The sequence below is a fragment of the Corvus cornix genome, chromosome 8, assembly GCF_000738735.6.
Source record: "Corvus cornix cornix isolate S_Up_H32 chromosome 8, ASM73873v5, whole genome shotgun sequence".
Lineage (NCBI taxonomy): Eukaryota > Metazoa > Chordata > Aves > Passeriformes > Corvidae > Corvus > Corvus cornix.
In genome coordinates, this window is record NC_046338.1 from 25,250,845 (window position 1) to 25,269,645 (window position 18,801).

Sequence of the window (18,801 nt, forward strand, 5' to 3'; positions counted from 1 at the left end):
GACAGCTCTGTCACAGAGTTCCACAGCTCAACACTAGAGGCACCACATCCCACGAGCAAGAACATACAATGGAGCTTGGAAAAGCATGCAATAATCACTGTGGTATGCATGAACCCCTGAGAGGATCCAACAGGCCTGTACAGTTTGGGCTGGCTCCAAGCTGTTTGCAATAATTATTAACTAGAGCTTTGGGCAGCGTCTTGTAGGTTCATTTTTTGAACATTGCAACTGAAGTCAGTTCTTCTTTAATTTACATGGGACTCACTACTCTAACCAGGTGGTTGTGATTTGCAGGGTTTTCACAACACTTGCTCCTCTCGCCGCATTTCCCCCCTCAGCTTAAGGTTCATACCGTGTTTTTGTTCAAGGGGTTTTTTGTTTTCTTTTCAGATTTAGGTTTAAAAGCATGAAATAACCTACCCCCTGGTTTTGTCTGGTTTCTAATTAATTCCGTTAAATATCACCACCCAAAAAAGACACAAAGTGATCCGAATCTTTGTAAAAATTAACCAAGAAGTGCAATAATGGTGAAGGTAGGTGAAAAATTTACATGACCAATCTTTCCACCAAGACATATACTTTGTTAGTAAATAAATTCAGAAAAAAGCCTAAAGAATCTTTTGGAGGCCACTGGTCTCATAAAATAATAGATCTGAAGTTCTCTGGTTGAATCCATGATATACAAGGAGGGGTATTAGCGAATTAGTGTGGTGGGAAGTGATTATAAATGGTATTAAAAAATCAGCTGTGGGAAGCACAAAGGACTGGAAAACAACGAACTGGAAAGAAAGCACAGTACCTGTGTGTCATCACAAAAGACATCACCATCTGAATGCCCGTATTTGTATTGCAACCACAGAACCAGACCTATTTCATCTTTGGGGGCTTTCCCTGCTAAGTTTTAACAGATTTTTCTAAATATCTCCTGCTTTCATTACTAAAAACAGTAAAAAAAGCTCACTCTTCCTTGGAATAGAAGGTATAAAAAAAGAGAGAAAAATGTGTTTAGGTAAAGCATTAACTGCCTTGTGAGTATAAGCATAATTTAAAAGAACAGTTATACCGAGACAGCTTAACTCCAGCATTTAAAGAAAAAAAATGAACACGAATTGGGGATTCCCCCCTCCCTTTTCTTCACTGAACAGAATTCAGCAGTTGAGCTTTTTCTGGGCTCCAGGAAGGCTACACTGAACAAACTCAGCCAACCACAAGGTTGAAAATGTAGCAGACGTACCATAAAAATTTAGTAATGCTTTTAAACTACTTCTCACCTCACTGGTTTGATGGTGGTGTGGTACTGTTATACAATATGTGCTGTTACCAAGGCAACTCCATCTCACCTCGACAGCTGCTGCAGCTTCAGCGAAGCAACACGACGAGCTGTGGCAACTCTGAAATTTACTTCTTTTTTTTAAAGAGTCTTTCCAACTATGAAGCCTTTTCAGATGAACCTCTGGAGCTCTTTATCCAAGGACTATGACTATTTTTCAGAAAAATCTTTTACTGTATTCTAGTGGAAACATTGTGACACTAAGTTCAAAAACATATTCACATATTCTATTAAATCAGATTCGTGCCTGGCACTTTTATACCTGGTGTAGAAACAGTACCGTGCCTCTGTGCTCATTCAGTGTAAGTGCAAGAGTATTGCATCCCTGGCAACAATACGAGCCTGCCTGGACAGTTTAGCATGTCCTTTTCCATTAGAGGACGGAAAAAAGTCTAACTTCTTGAAGCAGAGAAAGACTAAGTTCTAACCCATCCCTTCAACAGGAGCCAAATTGTAATATTGCTTCAACCCCATTTTAAGCAGAGCTAAAATAAAGGGTGAAATCCAAAACAAGATTTTGTGAAAAGAAACCGGCACAGCGTCCTTCTGCGATAAAGGCTTTAGTGGAGGGAGGTGGCTACAGTCTCGTGGTCCAAACCCCAAAGAATTTTTTTATTTTCATGTCCTTGGCTTCAGGGACAGTGCTGTGTGAGCAAGGACTAGAAAAAGAATGAGAACATTACGAGCCTTCCCCACAGTAAGTATCAACTGCAGTTTTTAAGAAGATTCAGTGCTATTTCTTTCTTTTTTCTCAACCTACTTGGGTACAGAACCAAAGTAAACATAAGACAGTAGAGCAAGTCGGTAAGGATGTTTTGTGAAACTCAGCCAAAGTTTCTGCTACTTTAATTTGGAGAGAAAAATAAGTGTTACGAAATGTCTAGGAAAAGTTTGTGCTGAGAAAGCACACAAGTGTTTAAAGGTGGGCAATGCGATTTACTGAAGAGGAAGAATATAAAAAGTGCGTTAAAATAATTAGGGAAATGACAGATTTATCTATTTCTTTTTAAATCAACAAAGCAGTAAAGCAAAAGCTGTCTTTTCTCCAGTCTAGGCTTTTCTCCTTCCTTTCCCTGTCTTCCCATGCCTGTTGTAACGCCGGTCTGTCTGAGAGTGGACAGCGGTGGCAGAGGGAAGACGCTGGCCCTGACTGCATACGCTGCGAGTTCTCCTGCACCGAGAGCCTGACATTTAACCAATTCTGGGTAACAGCATGTTTACCGCCTTCCTTTCCACTCCAATCTGCAAATACAACACAAGGAAGGGCCACTTCTTTTTTTATTTTCCCTTTCTGTTAAGTAAATTCTCTCTATATAAAAACTTTCAAGTGTCCCTCTGCCTCTTAACCAACCTTCACCACAAAAATATCCTGATACAGAACTTACAAATGCCTGGTAGTGCTCATGAAGTTTTCAATGCATAACACACACACACGCAATCCTTGTGATTCTCCTCTACTATCCTGCAGTTCAAATCGGCAAGGCAAAAGCTCCAGCTGTAACACTGAAACTGCAAAGAATCTGCTAAATTCAGTGATACTAAAAGAGTTGGAAAAAACCAAACCAAACCAAAAAAACCGAGGAGCAAAGAATGTACCTAATTACCACTAATCCTGCCTATTAGATTTCATTCAGACACCACAACTTCTTTCAAATAACCCCAGTTTATTTTTGAAAAAAATTCCTTTCTTCAGGCAGGATATGGGGGAGGAGTCAATCAGTGATGTTTTACACATGCACATCTGGATACAGTCCAATTATTCCTCTTATACATTCCTCCAGTTGTTTTCATTTTACTCCATGCTCTGGCATTCATAAATTTGTGAGATTAATTGTGTGTGAGCGTCTGCAGTCTTGGATCTGGGCACGGGTTTAGCTGCAACACAGCTAGAAGTCAACATTAAAGAGAGCTCCAGTTCACAAAACATAATTTAAATTTATACATCTTTGGTACAGTAAGGATTGAAGCAACCATCATCCTTACCACATGCATCAAATTGGTAAGATTAATTCAATATCAACTACATTTTATTGCTGTAGTTAGTGTGAACCTCATAAATACTTAGTTACTCAGTGTTAACTGCAAAAGAAGGATTTTTTATTATTATTATTATTTTAGGATTTGTTTGGTTGTGGGTTTTTGGGATAGTTTTTACTTTTTCTTGGTGTGATTTATTTGTCTTTGCAAATCATAAGGCGTTGCAAGAACAGAAGCATTTTAAACCTGGGGTCCAGCTAACCCAGCAGATTATGCCACTCTGGCCGCCACCACGGTCTACAGAGTTGGCTAATCCAGCAACTTGGGAAACGCCCCTGTCAAGAGGTATTCCCGTGTCAAGCTCTGACTCCTTGCTGCTGTAATTTGCTATTCACAATCTCCAGCAAAGGCAGACATGAAGGTTGTGACTGAGCTTCTGCAATGCTCTGGCTATTCAGGCTGCTGGAACAGCCCCCTTTGGGGCCAAAAGCAAGTGAGCTCAAACCAATCGCCAGCACAGGGAAAGCGAGGGGGCTAAACATTGCTTCTCCCCTCCTGGGGCCAAGACTTCCATTTACTGATGTTCTGTATTTTATGTGCAATTTACTAACCAAAACCAGCTGTTTCCTCAAGTTCTCTGCAATTTATTGTTTTGCAAAATCAGTTTCACATTACACTTCTGATCAGTGCAGTTCCACATGAGAGCTACACAACTGAGGTGAGGTATTAAAAAGCCAGGGGTCGAAGGCCAAGAATCTGCTCACTTGACTGCAAGCTTTGTGACCCAAATACAGTGCTGGATGCACAAATCCCACTTGGCGTCCAAGAGCACAGGCAATTCTTGGTTGTGATGTAGCAGTCAAGGCAAGGTGACAAGGGAGATGAACTGTGCCCAGTTCCTTAAGCTTACCCTAAAGCAGCTCAGTGCTGGCAGGAATAGCTGGACAGTTACAGGTTGTTTTGGTTTGGCTGGTTTTGTGCAAGATGGCTGTTATATTTTTGAACAATTGTCCATCAGATTTGATGGGATTTTTACAGAAGATAAATTTAACCTTCTTACAACCACCTAGTCTTTTCCAAAAATCTTGATGAACTGTGAGAGAGTCAATCTGGGTACAACACCATTTCAAATTCAGCAGATGATACTAATCTAAAATTTTTTAACTCCCTCACATTTCCCATTGTTAATCCATCTTGTGGATTAATCTTTGAAGATCTCTCAAATCTGTAGCTCTTGATAAGACACAGCAGGGGGGAGAAAAAACAAACCCAAAACAAGTCTTCAAGCCAGGAGATTTTACAATTTCTCCAACCCATTAAATTCTGCCTCACTTTTGTTCATGCAGAAGGAAAACATCCTGAATTGGGCATTTGTTGTGCCCACAATATCTGAATCTGACAAAGAATTGCCATGGCACTGAGACAATTTCCTCATCCTGCCAGCCACCACTGCTAATCCTTACAACTCCTCTGGCAATGCTGAAGGGTGAAGGTCGAAAAGGCAGAGAGAGTGGTTACAGTAAGTTTATTACATAGGGCTGGGGCATACATAGCTCATCTCCCCAGCACTGCAGTGCTCCCACAGCTTGCACTGTGGGAATAGGATCACTTGAGAATAGGATCAGCTGTGAAGTTCAGCCCCTCACCCTGAACCTCCACCCGTAGAGTTGCATCCAACGTTAACAGTTGAATAAACTCTTTTAGTCTTCCTTCCTTCTTAAAGTTAGGAAATCATACCCCAAGCCAGCCAACGTTAAAACTTAAATGAAATTCTTTCAACATCAAGCACGTGAGAGTCAGGGAATGTCAGATTTATGGTTGCACATACAACCTCCATTCTGCTCCATGTGTGTACGCATTGTGATTAAGTATCTGATTACGTGATTGTGCACTGTTTTTCTCTAGGACTCCTGCCTCATTTACTGTGCAGAAAGCACATACAAGAGGAGAGAATTACATTTGTACAAACAACCATAAATCTACTATTTCCTAGCTTCTGAGTACTTGACTTTGCAAACAATGTTCCTTTCATGTAGATTTCTGGTTGTAATACTTGTACAGCGTATATCTAAAAACACTGCAACAACTTACATGACAGTATCGTCTAAGAGTACAGAATCAATTTTTTAAACCTACTCATTTTATGGATGTAACATTTGCAAAAACTCTCATTTCATGGATGCACTATCATGCTTATAAAAGTCATATTTTCCACACAATAGAGGCAGTGTAAAAATTAAAACAAGCTGCAGACTGATTGACCAAGTTGTCTGAATTATTCTCTTTCTTCCTAACAATGAACTGTGCTCTCTGAGCTCCAAGTAAACAATTAAGAAGGGTGGGGGTGGGGATTGGAGGGCAACCGATAGTAAATAGCATTTTAATTGCACTCTTACAAAAAATACAAGGAAAATAGTAACACGTAAAATAAGCCCCATTTTCCCTTTAAAGCTACCAGAGACCATGGAGCCGTTTTAGTAAAGCAGCAGCTCTGAGCTGCAGGCAAGGGCACAAATCTTACCCAGCACAACTTGCAAGAAAAACAGAAAGTAGCGCTTACAAATTTCTGGAATCGTATCTTCCAAGGCAGTATAAAGTAGCCTTTATACCCGAGTTAGACTATCAGAGCATCAATGGCTACAATGGAAGAGACCCAGTGCACACTGCAGCTGCTGGCTCAGCAGGTGGCACTGGATAAATACACATATGATACTTTTACTCCATAGCTCCCAAGCAGTTGTCCAAAAGCACTGTTTATTAAGCTGGTTCTGTTTCAAAAAACAACCATAAAAATAGTATTGAAGGATCCCATATAATCAGGTCTCATTGGTTCTACTTTGAGAGCTCATGGAGGAAAACTCCATGCCAATTCAGCCAGGGATCTCTGCCATACTTCCTAAAGTCACATACATCCTGCAGTTTCTGGTACTCACCTCCTTTAACCACTGGGGTATTTTTTACTGGGCAGAAGCAAACAGAACTTTGCAAACTACTGTTTGTAGTTTACTCTCTCATAACTGTATGAGCAAGTAGGGTAGTGAGCATTAGAAAACAGTAAAAGTCTAGCCCCCAAATAGTCATCACTAAGAAGATTACAAGCAGAGGTGTAGTACCTCCCTGACTGTCTATCTCCTTTTCTGGTTGCTTTCCGTGCTGTCCAAGGCTTGAAAGAATTCTTAAACTTTCCCTTTGACATTGGGAAGAAACTGACACAAAGTTCTGAAGGAAATATCCTTAGCAAATTCAAGATGTTCACTAGACAGAATAAACATTTCAGCTAAATTTGGTTTCTCATTTCTATTGGAAACAAGTAAGCAGGTCTCCAATTTTGCCATTCATTCAGGAATTTTCATAGCATGGCTTACAATGAGTCTTAATGGAGATGGAAAGCAGACTGCAGCCTTTTCCAGTGAAATGTGACTTTATTACAAAAGCAGTATGAAAGCAAGGAGAGGTTTCTGTTAATGTACATAACCATGCTTTAGCAATGCCCTCAATACATAATGTCTCCACTGAAAGGTACAAACAGGGTCATTTGTTTTCAAAAGTTATAAGAGATAATTACAGGACAGCAAAGCAGGATTTTTCCTGCACATTAGAGAAACAACTTGGTTCCAAAATTAATATCGTTCAGAACAATATTAGCAAACTAGTTCGAATAGCAAGTAATGAATATACAGAAAGAGCTCCTAAGACTAACCTCTCATTGCCTAGTGGGAGTGTTCAGACAATGTCCTTTCACTGGCTGAAACCAGGTCAAGGTGAACATATTCAGGTATAATAGACACAAAGTGCCAATTTTAATGATCTGGGTTTCCACACAGCAGAAGACAGAAGACAGTTCATTCCTAAGCAGTCACCTAGCTGTGACTGAAGGGTTAACTAAATACCAATGCCTTCATTTCTTAACCAGCTAACAAGTCTTCAAGCACACCTACTCCAACCTTTGGATGCTCTTTCAGCATCTGACACCTGCATTTGCACCACAAACCCTTGGAGTACTTGGCTGCTATTGCCAAGTCAAATTTTTATCATTAAACTTCCAAACATCATATGAAGATTTCTGGGAGGCTGCCAATATTATTGAAGCTCCTTATGGTGTTCTAACAACATATTCTAAGGCTTGTGGTGCCACCTGTTCACATGACACAAATCTCCAGAACAGAGCCTGCTCCCTTCTCCAACTCTCCCTTCCCAAGACTGTTGTCCTCCCCACTTCTCCAATCTTTCATCTGATAGTATTTGCTCAGGATCTTTTCTGCTATTTTTCCTTTACTGTCATAGACTCCACTTTCCCTTTCTTCATAAATGCATCCCAAGGTCCACAGAAATAAGAACCTGGAGATTTAGCAAACCTTAACAAGATGAGGCTAGGCTACTGCAATAACATTTACTTCCACAAGACGTACTGAACAATTTTAATTGCCTCAAATCAGGTATATCACTATCATTGCAAACCAAGTCACAAATTATCTTGGAGAAGGTAAGTAGGGGTAAACAAATGAAACACAGTTATGATTGACCTATGCAAAAGAATTAAGATCAATCTCACCAAAAAAAACCCCACAGACTCAGTCAGATAAGCGTGCTATGATACACAATACAAGAGAACAAAATTCATTGGTAATAGCAAAGCTACATTAAAAGAATGAATCACCAACACCTTCATAAACGTAAGGAGTGGAGCATGGTGTAAATTACCAGATTCTACACAGAAGACTATCAATTGGGTACACGTTTAACAGCTCTCCCTGATGTTACCTTCTGATACTGTAACATAAGGCCTCACTTCTGACTTCCTGGCTCTAGAGAATGTTTTTCTTTAATTATATGCACATACCCTGTGTAAAAGGAATTTACCATTAGTTTTTTGGCCTTTAGCAGACATATTTAATAATTACTTTAAAATATTGACATTTATGATTGGTAGTGAAGATAAATGCAGCCTCTATCCAAAATCCTGTGGGAAATTAGACTGCAGCAGGTGAATAATGCAGGCATGATTTCCACAGGTTCCTCTCTAGAGGATGTTCTTTCCAAACTCAACTCCATGTGGTATAGAAAGGTCACATATTATGACAGATTGGCCACAATCTAACAGTTTTTCCTTCTATATGACCAGTTGAGTGCAAAGCAACAAAACAACAGAAGAATGAAAGGAAAATAAAAACCAGATTTCCATCAGAGTATTCACGCATTAATGGCTAAATGGCTAAGTGGGACTAGAATGGTTCTGGGGAGCAAAGGGACTGGGTGCAGAAAGAATTGCACTATTAAATCTTCTAGATGGCAATTCTTAGGATATCATGGCTTGCAGATACAATAGTGGAAGAGGGGAAGTCCCTGGGGGAAGGAATTGAAGGTCCCTGAAGTCAGAGATTGATAAATGGTGATAGTATCAGTTCAAGAAACTGAAAGATGACACAAGAGATGTGGTTTTGAAAACATAGATGGAAAAATATGGCCTTCAGCCACATGGCAAAGGAGACTCCACTCAAGTTCCAAACTGAATCCAGCGCACTGAAGTTCAAAGTAGCCTTAGACAAATTTTACAGGTGTTAAGGATCCAGAAGCACTAACTGACAGATAATATTCCAGTCAGGCTGGATCTCTCTGTAAACCTCTTCTCATAAGACTGAGGCAATATATGAAAGACTTTTTTTTTTCTCCTCTAGCTGTTCAAATGCAGGACTTCTGGGAGTTATCATAAAGGGGACACTGCAGGAGATTTTGTGGAACAGAATAAATTTACACACAAACCGTCTCCTATTGCATAATTCCCTAATGTCTCTGCCTAACTTCAAACATTCTCTACTACCTGTTTTTTGCTACTACTTTATCAGAGCTCCAGACAAACACTTGCATTGCACTATAACAAGTTCTTCTGAAAGCTTTACAGAAAAGAGAAAGAACCCAAAGTAGAAATAATTTGCTCAAGGTCATACATGTTTATGACAAAGACAAGCGCAAAAATCATGATTCAGTCTTCACTCCAATCATACTGCTTATCTTATCAAAAAATACATTTAATTCTTCAGAATGGTTCCAACACTGAGGAATTATGGAGCTTCCTTCCCTTCTCTCTTTCCTGAGTTAATGCTTTTCCAGCATACCCTCCTGTGGATGGAATCATTATCATTGTGTCTTTAAATCTCCAAGTCTATAATGAAAAATGAACAACTTGTGAAAAAACAAACAAACAAACGAAAACAAACCCCTGCGAGTTTCTTCATTATACAAAGCACTGTACATATACACAGGTGTAGTCTAAGCTCAGAAGCAGGGGTTTATGCAGACCTCACACAGGCCTCTCTTTGGAGTATAATCTGCAATCAGATCCGATTTCTTCATTGATTTTTCCAGCTTGTTGTTAGAACAAGTTGATTTGAAGGGATTGTGTGGTGGCTGGGAGCAGAGTAGCACTGTAGTTAATAAGCAGACTGAGTAATCCATCACATCCAACATCTGTTACGGTCACCCCTTTTCAAGTAATTAAATATTGCCTCTACACTTTACTATCTCTCTCTCCTGTCACTGATCACCTCTTGTTTCAGCTCCTATGTTATGATTCTATTCCAATCACAAGAGATGTGCAGTTTTTAGAAAAAGAAAGCTGATGGTGTAATAAACAGACAATGAAGTGTGGCCATGAATAGAAATAGTCTCATTACATAGAGATTTAGACAAACTTGCCCTCTTGCACAGGAAATTTTCTATCAGCCCTTCTATGAATGAACAAAACACTAACAGCTCTGGAATTGAATGCACAGTATATTTAAACATAACAGACTCCAAAATAGCAACATATTGACTTTACATAATCAAATGTCTCATAGATCTTCAAAGTGAAGACAGGAAGGACACCACCAAATTTTTTTTTTTTAAATGCTCATGATTGTTTTTCCTAGTCAAGGCAACTGCCTGTCAATACCTCAGAGTATACCAAACATGAAGTTTCAAAACAGGGACTTGAATTATGAACGAAAGCTAAAAAACCACCACATATATTTCTCAACAGGTGGAAAGCATATAAATAAAATTTCAGATAATTCAAATACATTCAAACAGCTAAGTTTTCCACACAAAAACATATTTCTCCCTAGCTAACTGGAAAACTTCAGACTAAAAACAGCATTTTGATTTAGCCAACCTGAAAAACAAAATATTTCCCATCCCTCCAAAATTAAGGGACCCAATAGAAACGAAAAAAAAAAAAAAAAAAGATTCTGTGAAACAATGTGCAAGCCAAACATTAATGGTAAATATTTTCATTATAGCAGTATCTAAATGCTATAATTTAGGGTTACATCTTTATATGGAGATTTGGATGCACACAGAGGGAATCAATATTTTTAAGTGCTTACAGTTTAAAGATACAAGCAGAAGACATTTAAAGGGAATGAACTATACAAGGCAAACATTTTATAAGGATTACATTCATTTTGTTAGAGTTCTTTAGTATTTTGATGAGTGAGATATTGTTACATATTATTCTGTAGTAATCAAAATAAGATCTTACATGCTTTGTCAATAAGACACAAGGATACAATGATTACATGTCCTGTCCACTCGGCACTTTACTATTATATAAATTAAAGTATCCTTTTTTCCCCCTCTCAATGCAAGGTTTTCTATGAAGCTTTGACCACACCAACCCCAAATCAGTCTGTAGCTACTCTCACAGGACAGAAATCTCAGTGCATTTTGAAAAAGAGCCAGTACAGGAATCAGGTATATATAATTAACACCTTTTTGAAAAGAAGTAGAAACAATTCTCTCCTGTATTTGATGTTCAGAAGGCAGGAATGCAGAATTTCATTCCATTGAATCACATTTCAATTTTTTTTCCTGCTCAGAATTCAAATACTCTGAGAGAACATTTGAGTTGTACGACACTGACAGAACAGCAGAAACATTTTGTGGCTTTTCTGACTTGCTTTTCGGTTATGCCCTTACGTGCCTTCAGGTCTTTGCTGGTAACTGAATCAAGACAGATTTCAACCAACTGCATGACAGCAGCATCATCAGCCTGCAATCCACTGAGGCTTTCTCAAAGGCCCTCCAATGGCTTTGGTGAGCTCAGTGGCTCTTTGTGCAGTTCTTCACCATATAAAGTGTGTACTGTCGCTTGATCTGTGCATTTCTACTGCTCAGAAGCTGCTTTAGCATTGTTGTAATAGTTACATGAAAACACTGAAAGTTTCTTTAAAGACATCTAGCAACTGAAACTGGTCCTTCAGCCTTCTTTAATCTGTGAGGCTGACAGGACGTGCACAAACACTCCTGACTGTCTGCAATATCCCTTTATCATAGTGTTGTTATTTTTCAAGCAGATTTAGATGTTCTCCTTGGAAATCTAAGAAAACTGGACCTAGGGATTCATCTCCTCTTTTCACTACTACCCTGACCAAACAAAGATTCCTTACCATGCTGTTTACACTGCCAGATAATACAGCCTGAAATCCCTGGACAAATCTAGGTGTTTACCACGTGCACATACATATTGCTGAGCACCTGGTAATTATCACTGAAGAGCTCCATTTTGTACAGCTTCCAAAAAGTCCAAGAGGCAGAAGATCTTCACAACTTCCCTTTCAAGCCAGTTAAGTCCTTCACTCACAGACTGAACTCAAAGTATAACATATCCAATACATGAAAAAGCTCAGCTTTGTTTAAAGTGCTGTACTCTATTTTATTTGTCCTGCAGTGCTTCTTTGCCCAGATTCTGTGCAAAAAAACCAAGGGACTACCTCGGCACTAAAGAGTCTCAGTGAACTTTTAAAAACTGAACTTCTGTTCAAAACTAGGTGAAAAAATCTAAACCCAAGACTCTGAGTAAATCTACCCTGAGACTCTGAGTAAATCCACTGATTTTTCAGAGATGGTGAAGTTTTCCACAACTCCACACCAGCTCAAGGATGTTTTGAACAGTATCAGACAGTACTGCATATTTTCATTCTGTGTGCAGAGTTCATCAAGACTTTTACATTGTGGTGCCTACACTCGGTGTAGGTACAGCTCTATTAACTCAGCACCCTCCCAGATCTATGATATCAATTCAATTCACTAAGACTTAAATTAACAGATGTTCCAACCTATTATATACAAATTATCTTCTTTCTATATAGAATCCTACACGAAATTATACTGCTGATCAAATTTTTTCTTTACTTAAAAAAAAAGGAAACCACACTCCTTTCATTTTAAGCTCCATACTATTCATCTAGCAGTTTGTTTCTCTCTCCTCTACTAGCAGAAAATATAATACAGGAAAAGATTTAAATGAAAAACAGATCTGTGTAGTGAATTGCATATGGTTTCCATTTTCCTCCATGCAATGTTTCATAGAGAGTCAACGAAGAAATCCCTTCCACAAATCCGGGTCTGAAGTCCACTTTCAGAATCTTGTCAGCATAGGAGTTAGGAGACAACTCTGTGCATGAAAACACTGCAATCCGTCTGGGCTCTATCTTGTTAGGGTAAATCATTCCTAGAAAGTACCACTGGATCTAGGTAATAAATCAGTATATATAAAATATGCACACTCAAATGATGCTGGCTGTGTCTGTGTGAACCTGCTGTTTTCAGGCATACCAGGTTTGGTGTGCACCACACAGCTTGCTGCATTTTATGCCTCTTTGCAGCAGGGTTTTCCAGCACTAACAACTTTATACTTAGTTGACATTCTCCATGCTAAACTAAACCCAGCCAATAAATACCACTTCTGCCAAAAAGCCTCCATAACTATGACATTCCACCAGCTTTCCTAGATGATTTAAACAATTATTTCCAAAGTTTTTCTGACTTTGTTTACATAAAACTCATCTTTTCCTCCTATTCCTCATAGCCTGAACTAATTTTTTTCCTCTTGCATTCTCAGCAGTTCCTGATGACATCCAAACATCAAGGCAAGGATGCCGTGTTTCTATCGGACACCAAAGGAGGTTTGCAAAACAGGAGGCTCCTTCTTCCCCACTCTCTGGGGGTTTCCGTGTCACTGAATGAGAATGAATGATGAGCTGCTGTTTGTCAGATGCATTTGTTGTTTCTATGAGTTAACAACTGTTTGGATTTCATCCCTTTTAGAGATTGGCTTCAAGTGAGGCATGAGTGGGATGCAAAAACAAAATAGAAAATCTGGAACACCTTCTCTTTTGCCTCCCCAAGGTAAAAGTCCAGGTAGGAGGGGATGTTTGTGTAGAAAAATGTTCCCAAAAGCACTACTTGTTAAGCACATCAGAACCACACAGCACTGATCCCTGTAAAGACAAGACACTAAAGTTGTGCATAGTTGCAAGGTGGAAGCGAAGACCGAGTTAAGCAAAACCCAGCAAAATAATATCTGGCAATATCTTGCCTTTGAGAGAATGTGCACAGGTATGGGATGAACACATCTTGCCTGACAGAGACAGCCTCTGCTTTAAAAGGTGCTCAGCACTAATGTGCCTGTTGAGAAAAATCCAGAGCACAGGGGTTACCTGGTTTGCAGGCCTATTTCTGAGGGAGCCTTGTGAGCTGAGAATTCTTTGACATGTTAAAAGAAGAAAAGAAAGTTCTGCTGATTCTATGCCTCCTTATATTTACATATATGAAAATGAAAAATGTTACCTGGGGAAAGAAGCAGTCAGTAGAAAACTAACAAAAAAATTAAAAATATGAATATAAAAGAAAGCACTTCTTTTTTTCCCACCAATTAAGATGGAAAGGTATCTGTACAGCATCACATGCTCTAAAATCATGTAACAGAACTGGCATCCCCCATTAGCTCAGTGCCAGACTAACCGGGCACTTCAGACCTTCACATCCTTAAGTGCTGACCCTGAAACCTAGCCAGATCAGGGTGTTGAAAAAACCCAAGTATTCAAGGTTTGGGACAACAACTTCTAACCCCAGAGTCTTTACATTAAATTCATGTCCAAACAAAGCCGAATTTCCATGAACAAACCTTTCTATTGGTTATTCCCATTTCCATACAGTTATTTCAAATTACTTTTTCCCAGCTTTATCAAGTTTTCACCATTCCAAACTCTGAATTTGCTTCAGAAGATTCTCAGATACACGATAATTCTTCTCAGTTTACTAATTTTTACTGTTAGGTCTACAGTAAAATATTTCCTTTGTTAAGTGCCAAAAAACATACAGATCCACCTGTGGAGGGAAGCTGTGGGATAACCCAGTACATTTCCCTAGAGTTTCTTAGCCAGTCTTGGTCTACAAGGTATAAAATCTGAAAACCTTCTTCCTCTGTGCATTAGAACATGACACAGCTGTTTGACACACTGTCTTTGCTAAGGTCATTGAAAACTGAGGTTTGGAAGAGAATGCAAAAAGCTAAACTTGCACCACGTGCTTTGGTTGCAGCCTGGCTGGGGAGTGCTGTAAGACTCGAGGGTGTTTTCTGATCTCCTCAATGGAACCATCTGACACGGATGAAACACGCTGCATGTCACAAGAGCTGGAACGATGGAACCTATGGGATAGACAAGTTAATCTAGTAACAATTACAACACTTGTTGAAGTAGTCCAGAAAAAGCATAGAGAAGAAGAAAAATACTAGAAAATAATATTGTACTACAAAGTCTTTTGGGTTTTTTTTAATACGTACACCAGGTATGTAAACTTTTCTAGCTGTAAAGAAGCTCGGCTTCATCAGGCTTGTGAAACCAGTTTGGTTGCAGAGTTTCAGAGGCATCCTTAGGCATCTCAGGCATACATACTCATAATTTTCCTGGCTTTCTCTTGATTTTACCCTTTTAAATGCATTTTCAGGTCTCACTCTACCTGAATAGTGTTTGTGAATTATATGCCAAGCAACATTAAAATGCATAAAATTGCTGCTTCTTCTGTATTTTCCACATTTCCCACAAAAAACCCAACACAAGGCAATGTTTTGGTCCAGTGCTCAACCAAAAAATGCTTTTGTAAGGCTTTAGGAAAAGACACACTTAATAAACACACCTTAAAGGTCCATTAGGGAATAGAGAGCAGAGCTGTCCACTTCATCCCCAAACTTTAGGCAGTCTTCAGAATATACTGAGATGCATATATCACATGTAAAAGTAACAAAGGGAACCACTGCAGAGATGTGAAATGTGAGCAGTGATAGGGGCAAGGTGATCTTGGGTGTTACCCATGGAAGCAGCCAGAGAGAGCTGTGGGTGGGTTGTTGGGTGTTCTGGAGGTTTTGTTTTTCAATCAAGACCAGATCCTCAAGAGGTTAAGTGTTACACATAAAAGGCTTGGATAAAGTATTTGCTCTCTTAGGTTGAAGTACTCAGTTGGACAGCAGAGGGGGTAATTCTATACATCCAAGGAAAAGTCATTCCATCAGCAAAAGGAAGGCCTGGAATGAAGCTGTCATAAAAGGAACAGATCAATACGCAGTGATGGCTGCTGTCAGTTGAGAGCACAGATGAGCACAGATCAGCATTGCAAGAACATGAAAGGAGAGAAGAGTCATGAAATATCCCACAGAAAAACATACTGAAGCAGTAACACAGACTTCAAAGAATGAACACTGTTTCTTTTGGGGTTCTGTACTGCAAAGGTGAAGTTATTGCTGTGATTTCAAACACTTGAAGGGACAGGGAAGAACTTTCTGATCTCTAAAGAGTGTGAACCAAGAGGCATCCATGGAAGTGTTTGTCATGACTTAACACTTTTAAAGCATCCCCTGTGTCTAACATGATCCACAAGGAAAGGTACTTAACTCTTCAAAAGCTCTCCATCGTCTCTCTCATGACTCCATCTCTCAAACTCTCAGTAACTTGCTTCATTTTTCTGGAAGTTACATAGCTATTTGAAAATGCTTAGTAATTTGAGAAAAGGAAACTACTATGAACATAACAAGACTGAACTTATGTTTTACTAAACTACTGGTTAGTAGCTGCAGTGAGTTTAGGCGGTTGGATGTTGTCAAATACTAAGAAATGCCTACCAGGCCAACACAATGGCTCGGAGGTTTCTAGAACACATCTTGCCTCAACTGCTAAGAAGGCATTAGCAAAGCCATGATAAACACACGTCTTCTTGCGCTGCATGTAAAGCTACAGCTAAGTCAAACACTGAAATAGTTGTAAAGCAGACAGGTGAAGTAAATAACAGAGAAAGTCTGTTAGTAGCTCAGCTTTATCAGGATTTTAAACTGATAAATCATACCTTGCTTACCTGACTAAGAACAACCAACACATACTGCCAAGAAGGCAGGACACAAACTCTCTTTTGGCCACAGAAGCTCAAGTGACAAAAATTTCTGTTTCTTTTAATTGGAATATACATAGAGTAGTAATGACGAATTTTGAAACCTCTCTTCCTTGAAGACACTGATAAAAAAAGCAACTATAAGTACTAGGGACAATGCAACAAAAATTATAACATTCTGTTGATCTATTAACTCTTTTGTTTCCCACATCTTCAAGAAATATATTGAATGTTTTAGGGAGGTTGTAAGCTATGCCTGAGAGCATTATCATTCACCAGTTCACATGAAATTTTTGCAGAAATCAGATCTCAAAATCTTTGAGCAATCAAAAGGCTTTTAAGTTGGCCTTTAATTCTAATTAAAATGCTTATGTCTACATATTTAAGTCAGCAAGAGTAAGTGATTAAATCTTCATACCTACAGAAAAAGTCAGACATGACTACTCCTTGGATATCACTTACTAATCTTTGGAAACCTGATTTAGATTTCATAAAAGAGGATAAGTTGTTCTGTTACAGATTTCATGGAGCTGCAGCAATGCAGCTTTGACAGTCACCTCTCCTCACAGTCTGCATCTCTGCACAGCACAAACGACAGATTGCTGCATTCAGCCTCAGGAAAGGAACTCACTGGTTCACATTCCAGAACCTGGCTCGTTATTGTTAAGTCTTTATCAAAAGCATGAAACCTATGAATAAATTATGTTATGAACAGAAGTTTTGGCAAGACAAAGACGACACTTCACGCAGCAGTTAATATAAAGAGAGGATAATAGTCCTGCCAAAGACAATAAATACTAGAAGAAATGGATTTCAGTTTTACAGGCCCTGAGCAATATTGCTGGTGTTCATTTTAAGATCTGCTTCTACAACACAATTCCCTTAAGATTGCTCTTAAATGTGAAAAGGATGGATGCTTTTGTTTTGGGATCATTCAAAATGTTGGAATTGCAAACCACAGGCTTGAACTGAGGTGAGAGTTAACATCACTTTGCCACTAATTTCTTTCAACTGCATCCTTCTCTTTCTTGATCTCCCTTCCCCCCACTAAAAACATCTCCAGGCATTACTATCAAAAATATACTCATGCAATAAATCATGTATTTGCTCTCACATGACTCGTATTCATTAGAGTCAAAGATCTCCAAGATCTGCCCCCAGAGTGTATTATGTTACTGAAACATAGAAATAGCTGCAACACAAAGTTTTGCCAGAAAAAAACCCACAAAAGTAACAACAAACTGTCTCTTAGTTGGGCAGAAGAAAGAATGTTCATAAAAATATTTCTGAGGGGTAAATCAAACCCCGAAGTCTAATTAGACAAAACCAGCAGTTTAAACCCAACAAGACACACAATTTTGGACTAGAAACTTCTAGAAAGTATACACTTTTTTCAGTCACCCAGGCAGTTCTCTTTTCAAAGAGAATTTTTTCTAGAACAGAATGGAAAAAGAAACATAAAACACTACAAGTTTATCCATTATATATCCTGGCTTTCATTAAGCAGTAAACAACAAGCTCCTACATTCCCTCAAATGCACCCCCTTACTGTGCAGTTATTTTGCTTTACTGAATACTACAACCACTCTGTAGCAGAAGTGACATCTCCTGTGAGAGATGCAATGCTATTCCAGTGATGTGGTAACCTGACTGAAACATTTGAGCCTGAGTGGGGAAAAGGAACACTTGATTCAGCTGCACATCTGGGTTTTATAAAGGGTCCAAAAGCTTAACACTAACGTGCTTCAGGGCTAAAACACAGTTGAGGAGATCACAGCAGCCAAGAAAGAGGACAGTGTTAATCCAGGGCATATCGTGCTCTTCACCAATGCTCTGAAAATTAACTTAGCTCAGCTAATTTTGCATCCCCACTAATTGTGTGTTGTGTATGAGTAAGCAATGACTAAGGAAATGTCAAAGCTATTCCATATCCTGTTCTTTTCCTGAAGAAAAACATGACAGGCAGAGAGGATGCCTCCCATTAAGGCCACAACAATTCAAGGCAGCTACTTTTTTTTCAGCAGGAATGAAATAACCTATATGCAATCTAAACATTGCCAGTCATTATAATCACTTGTTACCCCTGTGCTGAGCACACATGGCTCCCCCAAACCAATTTACTATCCAAATATCAGAGTTTGGATATGCAAATATCAGCATGAGTGTATACACACAATTGAAGCTGAAAAATGCACAGTGAGCACCAAGTCACCTGTATATGAAAATACCTGCTCTGTAGCACACTGGTTCTTTTCTAACATTTCAGATTATTAATTGATAAACTTTGACCACTG

General features: G+C 39.0%; 1 protein-coding gene and 1 long non-coding RNA gene across 18 annotated transcripts in view; one reads left to right on the top strand and one right to left on the bottom strand.

Annotated features, from left to right (window-relative positions):
- DNM3 (dynamin 3) overlaps window positions 1-18,801 on the bottom strand; it is a 173,445-nt gene that overhangs the window by 88,851 nt on the left and 65,793 nt on the right. The window lies entirely within an intron of this gene.
- LOC109145932 lies at window positions 1,873-17,620 on the top strand. Of its 4 annotated transcripts, none has more exons than XR_002047644.3 (4): window positions 1,873-2,027; window positions 11,274-11,380; window positions 13,188-13,486; window positions 14,669-17,620. It is a non-coding gene; the product is annotated as an uncharacterized LOC109145932 (long non-coding RNA). The 4 variants fall into 4 exon arrangements; XR_002047643.3 differs by having other exon boundaries at window positions 13,188-13,251; window positions 13,394-17,620; XR_002047642.3 differs by having other exon boundaries at window positions 13,188-17,620.